This window comes from Callorhinus ursinus, unplaced genomic scaffold, assembly GCF_003265705.2.
Source record: "Callorhinus ursinus isolate GAN/ISIS: 27379988/994484 unplaced genomic scaffold, GSC_fseal_2.0 scaffold153, whole genome shotgun sequence".
In the NCBI taxonomy this organism is placed as follows: Eukaryota; Metazoa; Chordata; class Mammalia; order Carnivora; family Otariidae; genus Callorhinus; species Callorhinus ursinus.
Window position 1 is genome coordinate 92,224 of NW_027397215.1, and position 18,737 is coordinate 110,960.

Sequence of the window (18,737 nt, forward strand, 5' to 3'; positions counted from 1 at the left end):
GTTAGAGGCATTACTATATGTGAAGGGCCACATACGGGCTCTCTCGGCACTGGCCTGCCTGAGGGGAAGCAGGCACGAGCCACAGACTAGAGGTTGGCTCGCACTCGCTCACAAGCTGGCTGTGCAAACTTTGAAGTTTACCTAACCTCTCTGTTCTTCCATCCTCCCTCTTTCTGCTTCTGGTGGGTGGAAAGTAGATCTAACGAGCCCTGTTTGGCCACGAGGTTGAGGACCATGCATTTACCTCTAGGCTGGCTTCCTCGGTTCATTCTGCACTCCCGCCAAAGTACAAGGTGTCCACAGGGTTGTGCTCCCCTTGGAGACTCTGGGGGAGATTCCTTCCCTGCTCTTCCTGGCCTTCCTTAGTCTGTGGCTCTCCAATCTCGGCCTCCGTCTTCACACTGCCTTCTCCCCCATGCCTCTTCTCCTGGCCTTACGCGGATCTAGGACCCACCTGGTGAATCCAGTATGATCTCCTCTTGAGATCCTTCCCTTCCTTACATCTGCAAAGACCCCTTTTCCAAATGAGGTCCCGTTCACAGGTACCGGAAGTTCAGGGTTGGACAGAGCTTCTTGGGGGTCACAATTCAACCCACTGCACCACTCAAGATGACGACAAGAATGGCATGAAGCCAAACGGACATAGAAGCAACATGGCGACAGCTCTCCGGTGCATGGCTCTCCCTGCGTGCCAGGGGCAGTGGGAGCTGGCAGTCTGTCCGTCTGCAGGGTCTGAGCTCTGACCCCAAGGCCAGGCTCTCCGCTCGCCCTATCTTCCAGGCAGGGTGGAAGGGCTCCAGCTTTATGCAGCAATTCCCAATGACCAGATTTGGTGACTTACTTGTTAAAAACCACATGAAACACATCCGCGATCTGTAGACCTGCGGTGGGCCCACCACCTCCAGGGTACAGGAAAGGGTCATTAATGCTGACCTGGGGCGTCGGGAGCCCTGCAGCCCGGGCCGCCCACCTCTTGGCAGAGCCCATGGGTCTGTCCTTGCCGTCCTCCAAGACAGTTAACTCTGGAGTCCTGCTCTCAGCCGGCCCTAAAGGAGCTGTCAGCGGGAGGTGACAGCGACCGTAATTCTGTTTTTATTATTATAGAGCGCCAGTCATTTCTGGCTGAGTGGCGCTGAGTGACGGGTGTGATTTAGGAATCTTATGGAGGGATTAGGGAGCATTTTCCTCCGAGGCCTATCCTGGCCACAAACAAGTTTCTGTGGAGGATGCTGATAAAAAGCAAATTATTTTATTCTGTTCACAATCAATTCCAACTCCAGACTGCAGAGTCCTGCAAGAAAGAGGTATTAACACTTATCGTGTGGAGCTGAATTCTTCAAGGAATAGTAATCCTTAAACAGATGGAGGAGAAGTCGTCTTTAAAGCATTAAAATCCAGTGGTGTGGCTCATCCTTCTTCTTAATGAGCCACGCACCATCTTGATGTATTTGGTGTGAGAAATGAATTCAGACCGCATTTCATTGACAAGGAAAGGGTTACCCCCAGGGGCACTTGTACTAAGGGGAGGAATTTTTGCAGTAGGGTCCTGGGTCCGTGTCATGGGCGCTGGGTCTTCCTGACTATCAGAGTCTATTCCTCCATCTGGTGATGGCACCACATTCTCTTTTGTGGGACCACCCCTCTCCCATGCTCAACCTGTGTGGTTGGAGTGGGGCTGTCTCCATCCCTGACTCAGGTCTGGCCCATCCATTGTCCAGTTTCGGCCCCCAGCAGGGTGTGGTCGCGTGACCCGAGTTGGTTGGTCCAATCAGAGTCGAACCTGGGATCATTGCTGCCACAACTGGAAAAGAGGTGTCTTTCACTACAGCCGTTGCTGTGAGGGCAGAATCAAGGCACGGGGTGCTGCTCATCATCGTTGCAGCCAGTCAGGAATCAAGCCAACCAGGAGGAAAGCAGGACTGAGAGATGAAGAGAAACAGATCCATGTTTCCATATCCAGGTTACTTAAACCCTGGATCCAGCCATACCTGAAGCTGCAAGCACCTCAAGCTTTAATTTACGTAAGCTAATATACTCCTTTCATTTCAGTCTATCTGATTTGGGGTTCTGTCACTTGCAGTGAGAAGAATCCTGACAGAATGTCTCCTCAAAAGATGCCACTGCCTGCAGGGCACTGGTCTAGTCCAGAGCTTCCATCAAAGGTGACACACAGAGAAAATGCCCCTCCCTTTGCTTGGTCAGACACACACCTGGGCTGGGCCCCTCAGAGTGTTTACCCATCTTCTCTTAAGTCCCTGTTCCAAACTCAGAGAGCATGAATCCATTCCTGATTAATCCCTCCTGTGTGCAAATGAACTCCATCTCCCCTGCATTGGCCCCAAAGTCCTCCTGTTGACTGCTTCTGACCTAACCCACCCAACTCAGAAAGGTCCTTTGTCCAAAATCACACGACTGACAAACTGTTGCTCAGCACGGGCCTCGGCACATAGTTAGTGTTCCGAAAATATTTGCTAGGCAAAATGAATCACCAGAAAGACGAGAATCAGGCCTCTAGTCTTGATACTCTGCTGGGTCACATCCCCAGAGTCGTCGTGCTCCTAAAATATCTTTTTTTTTAAATTTTTTATTGTTATGTTAATCACCATATATTACATCATTAGTTTTTGGTGCAGTCTTCCATGATTCATTGTTTGTGCATAACACCCAGTGCCCCACGCAGAACGTGCCCTCCTCAATACCCATCACCAGGCTAACCCATCCCGCCACCCCCCTCCCCTCTAGAACCCTCAGTTTGTTTTTCAGAGTCCATCGTCTCTCATGGTTCGTCTGCTCCTAAAATATCTTAAATGCTGGTACCAAGAATGGACCATGCCACAAATTCTACTTTTCCCTTATCAGCTATCGCTTATAGAAAACAGATTCTCATGTCCTCATCTAAGAGGCTTTAATGTAAGGTTTGAGGTCTATTTTTCTCCAGGCTAATTTTCTTCGCTTGACTTGCCTGCTTCCCAGCGAGTCTTGCCCAGGCCACCCCCCCCACCCCCGCCACCCTCGTCCCCCTGCCCTGCTTTATTTTCCCCACAGTGCTTGCCACCAACTGGTACAATGATTCCCTTCAGATGTATTCAGTTTATCGTCAGCCCCAAGAGAACGGACCTTTTGTTTGCGGTTCAGTTCCTAGAAGACCTTCTGGCCCAGAGCAGATGCGCCATGAAAGTTTGTTGAGTGAATCAATGAATGAATGAAACTTATTTGCTGCCTTAGATGATCTCTGCTTTTTTTTTTTTTTCCTTATTCCCATGCCATGCTAACAAGAACTGGCCGCCTGCTCCTTTCTGTCTCGAAGCCTACCCCCATTGTCTCTCTTCTGCCAGAGTAACAGATCCAGTCCCTGGTGCTGAGGCGATAACCATCCTCAGCTCCTATGAGCTGGTTAGTTTTGTTGCCGGAAGCAGCCTGCAGAGAAGGATGCTTGGTGTCCAGCAGCTGATGCCAGGCCTTCTGCTGGTTACTATGGAAACACTGCCGGCACTTCCCCCATCAGAGCTGCGTGTCATGGCAGGTGACATGGAAGCCTCTTGGTGATCTCGTTAGCTCCTCTAACCAGTAGCCCCTGCATGTTTCCTGCTCGCGCCTCTCTGGCCCACTTTTCCCCTGAGCTCTGGAGATGAGAGCTAGGCTCGTTTCAAGTCCTTGGGCCTATGGTATTTTGCAGTCAGTGCGACATAAACAAAAAACATGGATTGAACACCTGTTTTGCGCTCTGGTCTGAGGGCAGCACTTTTCCCCAGAAGAGAAGACAATGAAGAGGTGAAGCAGGTGGCCAAGAGCTTATGTTCTGGAGCCTTGTTGTCTGGGTTCAAATCTTACAACCATTGCCTTGCTATGCGTAGTGGCTTTAAGATCTGTCTATGGATTCTTTAACACTCTTTCCACTGGAAGAAGACTTAAATTCGCTTTCTGTGGACTATGAATGAGTTGTCAGCAGGGATAGAATGTGCTGGAAGTGACATTGCACTTTTCCAAAGCCTGGTCAAGGCAGGTGGTACAGATTCTGCTCTTACCACCCACCCCTCTTCGGACTTGTGCCTTGGGAGCCCCGAGCCACCAAGTTCAGCTACCCTGAAGCTCTGCTGGAGACACCACGACGAGAGACCACAGAGAGGGATGGAATCGATGGAGGAGCCCCAGCCCCTGGCCCCAGCATCACTGTGAGTGTGGGGTCTTCAGATGATTTCGCAGCAACCCAGCGCTACACGGCAGAGCAAGGACAGGCTGACCCCACCAAGGCCAGCCCACATCTCAGCTGTGTCAGCAGAATAAATGTTCTTGTTTTATGACACTAAGTTCTGGGGCATAGAGAGCCTGAACATGGCACAAAGCTAGAAAAGTTATAGACTAGGAGCCATCATTATCTTCATCTGCATTATGGGAACCGTCCCCGTGCTTCCTTCAAAGAGTGTTGGGGGGTTCAGTGTGTTAGCAAAGCACCCCAGATACACATACAGAGTGAGTATGCTGGCCGACAGTGTAATCCAGTGAGCGAGGGCAGAGGACCCTTCTGGCTGGTCTGAGAGTGCGCTGGGGGGGGGGGGTGCAGAAGCAGACACCCTCTTTGTGTATTGCAAGGGAATGGTAGCTGAAGTTCTAGAATCTTCTACGGAAACTAATGTTAACTAGGTAGGATACACGAAGGAAAAGCAATGACACAAAAGGGCATCTGGGGGAAGTGAATCTCCCTCCCGTTCCTGTTTCCCAGAGGCGACCGCTGAAAATCAGGGAGCTGTTTCTCGGGTGGCCTTCTGGAGGATGTCCCTTCATATACAGCACCTGTGCAAAATAAACACATAAAAAAATAAAATAAATACGACAAAGACAGAAAGACAAAGGGAAGGGAAGAAAAGAAAAGAATAAGCCAGTCACAGCTCCACGAGGACGGGGACTTGCCTGCTTCTTGCCCTGCTGAGACTTCGGTGTCAAGATCAGCACCCGGCCCCTGGTTCCGGATGGCCGAATCTGTGAGCAGTGGACACAGCCTGTTTCCACTCTCCTGGCAGCATATGCACTGTGCACACCGCTCTGCGGCTTGCTTCTCTCACTTTCTTCAGCTGGGAGACACGTCTTCCCTGCTCACACGCAGCTGCCTCGTTCTGATGGTGGACAGAGTCCACTGTGTGGCCCCATTGTGGTGCACCTCGCTGGTTCTCACTGGTGGAGACATGATGTCTTTTGGTTCTGAGCTCTTGCTGCTACGACACACGTCGTGTGCAGATGTTTTGAGCCGCTGTGAACAGACTTCCATCTTGGTTCTTGGTCTCTCAAAGATGGAGGTGGTCCTTCCTTTGCCTGTCTCATATCTCTCTCAAGAGCACAGCCTAGAAGAGCTGGAAGACTTCCGATGGCCTGAACATCATCATGTGCTTCTGTGGACATCAAGGAAGGCTTCCTGGAGGAGGGGCACCAGAGGTAGGCCTTGAAGGTAGGGTTGGGGCTGCCATGGAGGGCAGCAGGGACACTGGCTTACGGGCTACCTCTTGAAATGCACGCCCTTCCTTAGAGGAAAATTTCGAAAAGGCCAGCTCAGCAAACTGGGGATCCACACCCCCCACCCCCCCAACCCTGTACAGATGGTCCCCAGCCTGGGCTCCAAAATTCCTCCAAGCACTGTCTCTCCTCATAACAGCCGGCGGGCAGTGGCCGTAGGAAAACTGTCACACATACTGTAAGGGAAAATAAAAGGATATTTTCAGATCAGAGCTCAAATTCCCAGATCATAGACTCTCCCTTCCCTCTCTGCCTGCCAGTGCGGAGCTGGGTGGATCAGTCCAAATATTTCATGGACACTGGCCATGGCTCTGGAGCAGGTCCTAAAGAGCCTTCTGTCTCATGCCTAGCATGAACCCTTCACTTGCCGGAGCACAGAGAGGCACAGGGCCTGGGGACTGGGAGTGGCCAGCCATGGTGGGCTAGTCACTCTGGGGCTCTAAACATAAGACTCCCTCTGTGCCTGCTTGTGGGTAAAAGTTCAAGCCTCCGCTCTAGCATTACCCTGCGCCCTACAGACAATCTAGCTCCATAGGGAAATGGGGGTTCAGATGCTTTCCCGGGAAGACACTAGATTGATTCCAGAGGACTCGGCCTGATGGCAATGAAGCCAAGCCCAGAGACACTGTCAGCATTACAAATTTAAATAAAAATCCGATTTGTAGCATCTTGGCCATCTTGGGTCTGGGGGCCTGATTAGTGACAGTTAACTAGAGCTATGTCGTGTGCCCCCTCCAGCCTGGACTCTGTGGTTTGTCACAGTCCCCATTCCCTCCCTGTTGCCCTGTGCACTGGTCTACTTACCTCTTGGCTCATTTGTGCTACTGGTCGGGTCCTCGATGGCACTAGGGTTATGCTCCCGCTTTAGTTTGCAAAGGATGGTCATACCTCTTTTCTGACTTAGCTCTCTCCGCACTCCTGTGGTGTGGCCCACGGTGATTAGATATGCTCTTCTGATGGGGGAAGGGAGACTCAGAGGGTAGAGATGAACCCACGATCAAACAGGTCACTCCCTCCCTGCAGGGGTGCTGGCGCATGGACCCTCATGAGATTCCTCCCCTAAACATCCTTCCTGCCGGCAAAGGGTCCCCTCTGCCGTGTGGGAAGAGGGAGGAGACAGAGCTCAGAGGGGAGATAATCTGGGGCACAGGCTCAAGGGGTCAAGAACAGGGTTCAAACTAGCCCTGGGGCAGGAGAGGGGGCTGTGCACAATGCGACAATTTCTAATAGCTTCTAGAGCTCCGGAGACAACGACTCTTGTTGGTTGTATGTGGGGCCAAGAAAGGAGAGAAACAAGACAGAGACACATGCTGAGAGAGATGGAGAGACAGGAGAGAGAGGAATGCACAGAGGGAGACAGACTGAGAGAGACAGGACTGAGTGGAGAGAGAGTTCCAGAGAGAGCGAGGGAAAGACAGAGAAGCAGGCTGCCCAGAGCCGGGAGCTACAGCAAGCAGGGAGGCATGCGGTTCCAGGGCTGCAGGAGGGGGAGACTGAGCCCCACAGAAGCTGTTGCTTCTTCCTGCCGGGCCAGGCCCCCACCCAGCTGTTGGCACTGTGCCCCCCTACCCCCAGACTCCCAGGAGCCCAGCAGCCACAGCCCGGTCACCGGCACGGGAGGGCGTCCCTCGGGGCCTCCTCTGCGCCCAGCCCCTCTGTCTGCTCTGTCCCCCAAGCTGTCCCTCTCCTGGGGAAAGCAGCGCCTGCCCTCCTTCTTGCCCTCTGCCTAGGCAGGGGGACCCAGCCTGGGCTTCTGCCTGGGGGGGGGGGCGTGGGGAGGGAGGAGGTATGGGAGGTGCTCCCCCGCAGAAGGCTCCAGGCCCGGGCCCTGCAGATCCAGAGCAGACACCCTCCCTGGGAAGTGAGAGGGGACAGATGTGCTTTTATGGTCTCCATGGAGATGTGTCAACCTGGCAAACTTGACGGGCAGCTGGGCCTGGCCTTCGAAGCTTTTGTCTTCACAAAGCCTCTCCCTGAGTGCAAAAGCTACCAGTGGATCTGCCAGGCGTCCTCAGGGGGCCAGGGCTTCCCTCCCAGCTGCTGGGGGCCTGGCTGACCAGGGCACCCCAAAGCAGGCGCAGATGGCTTGGGGCCCTCGATGAGCTCTCTCCATGGACCATAGGCACAGGTTCTGGTTAAATAGTGTTCAGCTCTAGCTTTTGTTCTTCCGTTGCTGTTATTAAGCATGCCGTGCTAGGTCTGGTGGCCGTCTGAAGGCCCTCCTCGTCTGTCCTGGAAGAAAGAGATAAAGGAACAAGCCTGGCCTATCTTGACTGTGTAACAAAGAGCATGTTTAAGAGGTGGAGGCAGATAACCAGAATATTGCGTGGCCATTCGTTCAGTCACTCAGGAAATATCAGAGCCCCTGCTGGGAACCAGCCGTCAACACCCCAGATGCCGTCCCTCCCTCCTGGAGCTGACACATATGGGGGAGACAGACGCTTGACATGCTGGCAAATAAAAAAGATGATTCCAGCCAAGGAAACAAGATGAAATCTTGGACCAGAGAATGGTGAGGGTGGGTGGGCGGATGTCACACAGGGCATGCCAGTAAAGCTGTCCCACTCAGGTGGCACAGGAGTGGGGACCTGGATGAGAAGGAGCAGCTGAACAAGTAGCACAGGGAGAAGTATCTAGGAGGTGGGAACAGCCAGCACAGAGGCTCAGAGTCTACCTTATTTGGAATCTACAGCATTCCCCAATCGGAATTGTTCTCATCCGCTCAGGGTGCTTCTTGGCTTCATGAGGATGCAGGGGCGGCCTTTCACTCCAGTAAGACCTTATACGCTCTCCTTCCTCTTCTGGAGAGCAGGGTGGTGAAGGGTGCAGGGAGCTCCATGGGTCCCCTCTCTCAGGTTAACTCATCCACTGGCCTGAGAACCAGGTCCTGTCATACCTTAAAGTCAGGGAGCTGGAAGTTTCCTTTGATGTCACACAGGTCTGTGTTTCCCAAACGGGAGCATTCACACGCCCCCCAAGCATGGTGGGGCATACCCACCTCTCGCCCACCCGTGATTAGATCTGTCTCCTCAAACCAGTTCACATCAGCTGCCTTGTGGAGGTTAATCTCATCCTTGGGAATAATAATCATGACCTCATAGCTAGTTCTTTTACTTCTGATAAGTGGTTATAAAAATTAAAAGTGTGCATCTGGGCACCACCTGAAATCCACCCACGATGACCCCTTGAGAAACCTGCTATAGTCCCGCCCCTAAGTTCACGCACAGCTGAAGCCCAGAGATTTGTACGAAACCATGTTGCTAGTGACCCCCGCATATCCCCACCTTCCCTCCTCTCCTCCGGGCCGATTCGTTCCCAGCTGAGGTTCAGAAAGTGGGCCACTTAGTTCTCAGAGACAAGTGTCAGTGCTCCGCGATCTCTCCCTGTCTCCCCCTCCTCCCTTCCCCTCCCCGCCTCTCTCCCTCCAAATGCTTCTTCTCCCCTCCTTCCTTCCTTTCTTCCTTCCTCCTTCTCCCATCCTCTCCCCTTTCCAGAACCCTGAAATACCCAGCAGGTTTTCAGACCTCAGCTCTGCCTAATCCATTTATTCTAACTCACTCTATCCCAGTGAAAACCCCACTAATTTCATCTTCCACTCTGTTAGGGGTGGGAAGATCCTTGCTTCTTGTGAATATTTTGAAACAACCCATTGCATCAAATATGAGCTAAATCACCTCCATCAGAATTCTTTGGGGAGGATTAATGTATGCATTCATTCATTCAACTGTATGTATTAAGAGCTCAGATGAATGTCAGATTCTGTTCACATCACTAGAGACAAAGCAAGGAACAAAACCAAAATCCTGCCCCAGTGGGACTTCTATTCTACTGGGGGAAATAGATAATTCACAAGCAAGCAAAGATATAGTTTCAAGCAAAAATGAATGAATGAATGATCCTTCCAGCTTTCTAGGCAACTTCCCCCTCTGCATTCAACACCTGGCTTCACTCCGCTCTCCCGCTGGCAGCCCTGCCAGTCCCCATGGCTAGATGCTCCTCCTCGCCCCCACAGACACCTGACAGGAGGCATTACGAAGAAGTGCCAGGGGCGCAAGAGATGTTCAGTGGATGGAAACAGATGAGCAAGCATGTGTTTGTGTTCAGAAAGTATAATTGGGGACATGCTTGTGTTTACATGCTTTGGATGACAAGTGGATGCATTCGTGAGCTTGCTAATGGATGAGGCTACGTATGTGGGGGGGTGTTTGTGTGGTGATTTGTATATTGTGGATTGGAATGAGGTCTTCAACAAGGGCAAGTTTAGAGCATCTGAGTAAGAGGTTTGGTGGTACAAGTGTGTGTGCGTGTGTGTTGTCTAAGTGTATGAGTATGTGTGTGTGTGTGTGTGTGTGTGAGTGTGGCTATGCGTGTCCGAGTGTGTGTTTATAGTGCATGAGTGTGTCTGATAAATGGATGTGCATGTGTGTAGGAGTGCGTGAGTGTGTTTGCAAGCACATGTGTGAATGTGTGTGTGTCTTTGTGTCGGGGGGAGGCACACACACACGCACACCCGACGGCCCCAACCTGACCAGCTGCTGTGGCTCACAGAGCACACTGACTGACTTCTGGTGATCCAGAAATGCAGAACAGAGAGGGGTTTCTGTCCGGGACTCAGGACGAGAAGAGAGGGGAAGGAAGGCGTCGAGACTCCAGAAACAGAAATAAAAACAAAAACAAAAACAAAACCCTGCCGTCCTGCCTCTGGTGCCATCATGAAGGGCCCCCATGTGTGGCCACCTGTCTGTGCCGAAGACATGCACAAGGCTGTCCCCTTCTCTGTGAAGGGCCCTTCAGACCTGGCAACGTTTGCCTCTGGAAGGGCCATGCCCGTCTGGGCTGCCCCTGGAGGAGGCAGGGCCCTACTTGGTTCGGTGACTGTGAGCTCCGTGCTGCTGGACAAAACGCTCCGCTTCTCATCCTCATCGTGGGCATGATGAAACCACCAGCTCAGAGGATTTTGGGAAAATGAAAGGTGTGGATTCCCGTAAAGCCCTTAACCAGTGGCCCGAACACACTCCGTTCTCGGGGGCATCGGGTGTTGACCATCACCCTCCCACGGGGCCGGCCTTCCGCACTCTGAGCCGGACGGCTTCCTTGGACGCCGCCCCCCGTCCCCGCCCACGGTTCCCACGGGCCTGTCTCCAGGCCGCCCCTGGGGCTTCCCTGGCCCCGCCCCCTTCTCCTCTAGTCCTCCTGACACTTTCCGCGGTCCGGTCTGTTTTTCAACCCCCAGTGACCACTCCTGACGTGCTGCCTCATTCTAGCCCTCTCCACTCCCTCCCGGATGGAAACCCCATCCCTTCTGGGGAGAAAAAAGGCAAAAGGGAGGCGGAAGTCAGGAGCTAGGCGTGGCCATGCTGAGTTGCACTTGGGGTCTCCCCGTCCCTACAACGTGTCTGGCTTTCTCACTCCCACACTTCGACCCCCTTGCCCACCCCTTGGCCATTTGCCTTTCTGTCCAGTCAAAGCTGAGGGTTCCAACCCCTCCGATTTCTGAGTCAGAAAACCGCTCCAGCTGATGTCTTGGCTCCTTCTCCTGTCCACAGGGAAGGGCGAGCTGTGAATTTATTCTTGATTAGCTAATATATGCTAATGTCGGCGCCAGGAGGGCCCAGGGGTCCTGGGCTGTAACCAGAACAGCCCGTGCCTAGGGGACTCGGCCCCTCTCTCTCCCGTCCACGCGGGTCACAGCCAAGGTCAAACAGAGTCTCGGACTCCTGTGCTCTCAGAGACATGGGAACAGGGGCTCCATAAGTGGTTCCAGATGGTGTGGGCGCCATGCTGGGAGGCTGCTGGAAACCAGATGCCTCCAGGAAGCCATGGGCCCCGTCGCCCCCAACACAACTCTGAGTCCCGGGAGGACGTCTGCTCAGGAGTTGGACCCAATCACATGTGATCGTGCCCGGCTACTCTCCACCCCCGCCCCCGGCCACCTACCCCTCGCTGACAAAATCTTCAACTGCTGGAGATGCCTAGGCAGAGGCTGCCCATGCAAGTGCCAATCTATTCATGTTTCGAGTTCTCATGTAAAAATCCAGATTTCTGGGGTGCCTGGGGGGGATCAGTCAGTCAAGCGTCTGCCTTCGGCTCAGGTCATGATCCCGGGGTCCTGGGATCCAGCCCCACATCGGGCTCCCTGCTCGGCGGGGAGCCTGCTTCTCCCTCTGCCTGCCACTCCCCCTGCTTGTGTTCCCTCTCTCTGACAAATAAATAAATAAAATCTTTAAAAAAAAAAAAAAGTCCAGGTTTCTGGCTTTGCTAGCCAAGACCAAGCGCCTGGCGACATCAGGTCGGCATCCCCGGGCATCGATCGTACAGCAGCCTCCTCTGGGGGCCCACCGTGTCCAGCTATGGCAGCCCCAGCCTGCGGCTACCTGCCGGGTAGGTGGGAGCTAGGTGTGGGGTGTTGATTCCCCAGGTAAGGGAAAAACAAGCCAAAATTACAAAGTCTCTAGCTTGATGTTTTTAAAAATTCAATTTATTTAAATAAACCCAAAAAAACAAACAAAAACAGTTCTCTCATTTCTCCCACCCACTTTGCCTGGTATCGGAGCCCCTCCTGATGTGCTCCATGCCTGCCTCCTGCTGTGGGTCAGCCTCCCACCCCGGGTCAGCCTCCCACCCCAGGTTCTAGCCTCCACATATTCCCACTTTTCCCAACCCGTGCCTGGAATACTTTCCCTGCATCTTCCATCTCTCCTAAAGTCCAGCAGTGACCCCTTCAAGGACAAGCTTCCAGACCACCTCCTCCAGGAAGCCCTCCCAATCCAGCAAACCCAAATGCTGACTCAGCTTAATTAAGAACACCCCCCCCCCCCACCAGCATGGACCAGATCAGCAATTTCTGAGGGCCTGCTAGCATGCATTTTGGTTCCTCCGGGAAATGAAGGAAAAAAGGGTCTCCAGGACCCAGGACTTCCCATCCTCAGATCCGAGCAAGCCCCTCTGGGCCCTCCCAGTCCGCTCTTGCCCCAAACCCCAAGTCCTGACTCTGCTGTCAACATAGTCCGCCACCCAGAGCTGCCCCAGTGTACCTGCTCCCACCTGGGCGCTGAGCCATGGGACAGGAGCCCATGAAGGCCCTGTCATGTCAGCCTGTGGTAGGTAGGGCCCTGGTTCAGCAGAAGAAAAGCCAAGGTCAGCTAATGGTCTGCAAATGTCATTAGCTATGGCAATGACCGATTCCACCCAGGGTATGGTTGCAGTCAATCACATTCAGTGGTTTTATAACACCCATGGTAGGTTAGGAAGCAGAGCCCGGCTCGGCTGCCGTGGAGCTGCCTGGAGGTGCTATCCGTAGCTGCTGTCTACAGGGGACGACACCCCTGTCCCACCGCGCAGGCAAGGCCAGCCTGGGGAAGGCTAACTCACACACAGCTTCTGGACACGTCCAGGCCCGTCATGGCGGGGAATTCCCACCAATGACCCTCAGTCAGGGGGTCATTCGTCTAATGACCCTTCCAGCCTTGTCACCTCCTAGTCGTGTGTCTGTGGGCAAGTCCTGTGGCCTCTTTGTGCCTTAGTTTCTCCAATGGTCCAATAGGGATTGTTACTGAGTCACTGAGGGGGGGTGAATTAATTATGACACATAGAGGTGCTTAGAGCAGAGTCGAGTCCATAGTAAATTCTCAACAGATGTTGGTTATGACTACTTTCCTAGCATGTCAGCCACCACCTGCCCCTGATGGTTTCCCAAGCGTCATCCGCACCTCCGTTTCCACTTTTCATGACATCTGTGTTTGTCTCTAGTTGTATCTAGTGATTTTTTAAAAATCGGCACACATTCTACTTAAATATAGTTATTTACAATAGAAATCACCTTATGTATTCACACTTCAAAATTTAAAACCCGTTCCACTTGTCATAAATAGAAATTGACACAGTGTAAACCCCACTGTGGTGGCCTTCAAGGCTGTGAACCTAAGGCCCGCCGTCTCGGGCAGAGTGACGGGCCGGCAGGTGGCGGATGCATGTTCATGGCAGGTTTGCAATCAGGACCTCAAAGAGATACCTGCACCCCCATATTCATGGCAGCATCATTCACAACAGCCAAGATGTAGAAACAGTGTGTCTGTCGATGGATGAATGGATCATGGTGAAAATGTGGAGTATATATACAATGGAATATTATTCAGCCATCCAAAGAAGGAAATGCTGCCATTTGAGACAATGCGGAAGCATCTGGAAGACATTGTGCTAATGTGGAATAAGCCAGACAGAGACAAATACTTCATGCATGATTTCACATGTATGTGGAATCTAAAAAAGTAGCCAGCTCATAGAAACAGAGAGTAGAATGGTGGTTGCCAGGGCTGGGGGGGTGCGTGTTGGTCGAAGGACAGGAACTTTAATGTACAGGATGAATAAGTGCTGGGATGTAATGTACAGCCTGGTGACTATGGTTAATTGTATTGTATTGTGTATTGTGCACCTAAAATTTGCAAAGAATGTAGATCTTAAGTATTCTCAACACCAAGAAAGAAAAAGGTAAGTAACTATGTGTGGTGATGGATGTGTTCATTAACTTGATCTTGGTGATCAAGTCACGATGTCTACATATATCAAACTGTCACGTTGTACACTTTAAGTATACGCAGTTTTATTCGTGTGTTATACCTCTGTCTAGCTGGGAGAAGAAAAAGTGTCTAGCAACGAGCGAGACCTTCCCCAGGAGGAAATGGAGGGATGACAAGAGAATGGTGTCTGTGATTTGATGCTATTGTGTGTGACCTATTTGTTTTCCGCCCAGGCATCTAGTACTCCTTTGAAAGCCCCCATCTTTCTGTGTGGCTTAGAAGTCCTTTGCTAAGCAAATGGCCTGGCACCGTGGTCAGAAGCTGGGGTCTGGGTCAGGCCAGCCCACCGGCTCTTGCCTGGCCCCTGACACCCGTTTCCGTACCTGTGCAATGGGAGGAGACTAATTAGAGAGCATTTCCTGAAAGTTCCTGCTGTCCTGACTTCTGAGAATTCTCACACAATAGTGCCTATGCTTTTCCAGAAATTTTTTAGAGCGTCAGAAGACCACGTGTGAAGACACACTGGTCTCATCTCGCAAACAGCCTGGGGTACCTTTATCGAGTAGTGCCGCCTGCGCTCAGAGCAAGGCAGGGTATAAAGGGATTAAGAGCAGGACTTTCTCACCCCGACAGGGCGTGCTTTCTGGGATGTAGGGAAGGACCCCTGGCCTCAGGGATGCCTGCTCCTGTACCCGATGCTCCCAGGACCCCATTACTATTCAGTTCTTTACCTGATGGCAGAGGCTGCGAACTGACAGGTCAGCTTGATGCCAGCCTCCAACATGGGTTATTTATTTACATATCCATGACCTGCCTCTGCACCTGCTCCCGCCCCAGACGGCCCCCTCCCCCCCACAAATACGAGCGCCGTAAGGGCAAGGAACTTGCTACTTATGTTCATGACAGTACCCCCTTTTACTGATCCATACACACTTCATCCGTTCATCCTATAGATATTTGCTGAGCAGCGGCTATGTGCCAGGTGCTGGGCATCGCAGTGAACGGGGCAGGCAGCCCTCCTCATAGGACGCCGGCATTCTAGTCAAAGGGACAGTTAAACCAAGAAGCTGATCAATACACACTGTAATTCCAATGAATGGGGGTGCTGTGAAGAAAGGAACGCAGGGCAGGGGATGGAATGGGAGGCGCCTATGGACAGAGGCCTGAGTGGAGTCGGGGGACCAGGTGAGAATCATCTGCAGAGGGAACAGGGCTTGAACAGAGCGGGAGGCCAGGGTGGCTGGAGTGACCAGAGCAGAGCAAGGTGCAGGGAAGAGAGCAGAAGGGGGGACCAGGTCTGGCAGACCCTCCCTATGGCCTGCCCTGCAGGCTTGGCGCCTGGCCCCCACAAGGTTTGATCTGGGCCAGCGGAGCCCCGAGAACCCGGACCCCACGCTTGTCCAGGCCTCCATGCCTTGACCTCCTTTACCCATGTTTCCCAGTGAACCTCTCCTCCTCTCTCTGTGTTAGGGTCCAACAACCTCTCCACAGAGACCTTCCTAAGCCCCAAGGCAAGCAGACCCATGCGGCACCTTCCACGCATCTCCATCACCTCCCTCTGCCTTAGAAATGCAGCCAGCCATGACCACTTCTCGCCATCTGCACAGCCATGACCCTGAGCCATGCTGCCATCGGCACATCAGTAGCCTCTTCGTTGGTGTCCCCGATTCGTCCCTTGACCCCTCTACTCTGTTCCCTCACCAGCAGCCAGAGGGACCTTTTAAAAACATGAATCAGACTGAGTCTTACCCCAAATCAACATTTTCTAATGATTTCCCATCATACTCCATGTAAAAGTCAAAGCCCCACACTGGCCCCCTGGCTGTTTCTCCAACATCCACACACGCAACTGCCCCAGGACATTTGCACTTGCAGTTCCCTCTGCCTCTGAAGCTTTTCCTCCAGACGTCTCCAGAGCTTGCTTCTTCACCTCCCTCACATCTTGGCCCCTCTCAGTCAGGTCATCCCCAAGGCACCAATTTGAAATTGCAAATCATCCAAGCCCATCCAGGTATCCCTTGGTCTCCCACCCAGCCTTTATGCGCCTCCCTGGTACTCGTCATCACCTGGTATTCTCTGTAGATTTACATATCTGTTTTGCTTATTATCAGTCTCTCTGAGGGTAATTGAAATCCCATGATGGTAGGGTTAATGCTCACAGCTGTATCCCCAGAGCCTAGAACTGTGCCTGACACATAGCAGGTGCTCCATAAACATTTGCAGGTGGATTCTTGGAGATGGGCAGGAAGGATAGGGCTTGGGGATTTCCACAAATGCCAAAGAAAGGGACCCAGGGGCCGTGTGGGCCAGGGCCTTGGGGGGACGGCTCTGTCTGGGGTTAGTGGGAAGCTAGGACGAGAACATGGATGGGTATTTCTGCTGCCCAATACAGCAGCAGAGCATGACTTTGACAGAGGCCCTGGACAGCAGAAGGAAGAACAGTTCTCATAACAACAATAGCGGTAATTACTACTACTCTTATCATTCTCGGGTCCTTAGGAGGGGCTGGTTCTCCAAAGGCACAGGTCCCGCGTGCATGATGGTCTCCCGAGCAGCAACAGACTCTGTAGATGTAACTCCAGCAGCATCTCTCTTGGGGCTGGACCTCCTCCCCCCACTCTCTTTGCCTCAACTCTGAGATGGGAACACCATCCCATTAGGGATGGGATCTCCCCAGGGGAATGGAAGGGAGCAGTGGTTAGAGCGAAGCCCTAGAACCACACTGTCAGGGTTCAAATCCCAGCTCAGCCAGGAAGTAGCTGTGTGACCCTGGGCAAGTTGCTTGGCCTCTCTGTGCTGCAATGTCCTCATCTACAAAATGAGCATGTTAGTAAGGACATCTCTCATAGAGCGAAGTGTGGGGATTAGACACAGGGGCGCTCTGCACACAGGGGGCCCCTAAAAGTTCAGCGATTCTTTTGTTTGCTTCAGGCTTCTGATCCTCACTCAGCAAGGGACTGGGGAGAAGCAAGTGAAAGCAAACCAAGAAGAAGGCGGCCGCCAACCAGAAATGGAGACACACTCGCCCCAAAGCAGCACCCACCACCCTGCGGTTGTGTCTGCAGGGCCGGGGTGCCAAGTTCTCTTCCAACAGAACAGCCACCCAGACCTCACGCGAACCATCAGCATCAAAACCTGCTTTCAACCTCAGACCTGAACGAAGTACAAATGACTAAGTAAACGAAATGAAACCCCAGAGTACTGCAAGTCCAAACAGACAGCACCTTCCTCTGGGGAGGGAGATCCTGGCCCATCATTGGATGCCGAGAAGAAAAGGGTGCTGTTTTCCCCTCCTGGGGGTGGCGGAGACAGGCTGCAGGCTCCAGGGGTGCGGCCGAGAGCAGGTTTCCCCGGGGGAGCTGCAGGAACGCAGTATTCCCGAGGCTTCTGGGCAAGTTTTCATTGCCTTGCATTTTTGTTTACAAAGCAGAAAACATCGTGTTCAAGCACAGAAGCTGGGGAGCCGGCTCTGGGGTGTGCAGATCCCTGGAAATCCTGGAAGACCATGCTCTCTCTATCCCCCACCCTCACTAGCCCTTCTGCCAGGGTTGCTGGGTACAGACCGAACGTGCTTCTCTCTGCAAACCTTAGGATGCCATGGGGGGGGGTGGACAGAGAGAAGCCTGCAGTGATTGATAAAGTAGTACAAAGCCCTTGGTTGCATGTGAAGCTTGAGCATGGGGTGCTATGGCTAAGTGGTCGTGGGAAATTAGGAATCGCAGTAGAAGGGGAGGGTCCACCAATGAGTTGGTAGATCCACGAGTGTTTACATTTTTATAAAAGTTGTGAAACTCAACACACATCCAGGCAAGTGCATAATACGTATACATAATACATATTTATTTCTATTAACTAACATTACTATTATCAGGGGAACACTCAGGTGCCCCTCCCACCACCACATTAAGGCATAGATGTTCCCAGAAGCTCTCTCGTGTCCTGGCCCACACGCAGCCTCCTCAGTTCTTCAAGGTCATCACTGTTGCGACTCGGGGTGTTGGCTTCCTGGTCCTCCTTTGGCTTTTACACAGCCTGGAGCCTGCTTGCTCAAACACACACTGCAGTTCAGTGTGGCCTGACTTGGGGCGCGGTGTGCGAGGAATTATTTATCAGATATATCTTTTGTGTCTGGCTTCTTGTGCTCAGCGGTGTGATGGATGTAGTTTCAAACCCCTCCCCGCTCTTGATGGTGTGCTTTTGGGTGAGTGCATCCCATGGTGTTCATGTCTTACTAAGGACCCAGGCTATTCCCAAGGCGGCTACAGCCAATGTCCTTGGACGTACCTCCTGCTGCGCTCGTGCAAGCCATTGGCGCGGGGGATACGGCAACAGTGCTATGTGGCCATGAGGTCTGTGTGTCTTCAGCTGTAGGCGACAATACCAAACCGCTTGCAGGAGGGCTCCCGCCCCTGTACGCGGTCCCCAGCCTCAGGGACAGGTTCTGGTTGCTCCACACTTGGCACTGTGGGAGCATGACATTCTCACTCAGGGCCATGCCCATGGGGGAGGCTAGCCCCTTGTTGGAGGAGGCCAGTACCCGGGACGAGCATCTTGAGGCAAGAGAGGGGACCTTTCACACCTGGACGTGACTCCTTTCTACCCGTGAGGTCAGCCCGCAAGCTGCACAGCTCAGAGGCAGAGACTCAGAGTGTCTAAGAGAAGCCTCCTGTGCCTCAATTTCCTAGCCAGGAGTGGAGCCGTCGGGGTCCCACCCCT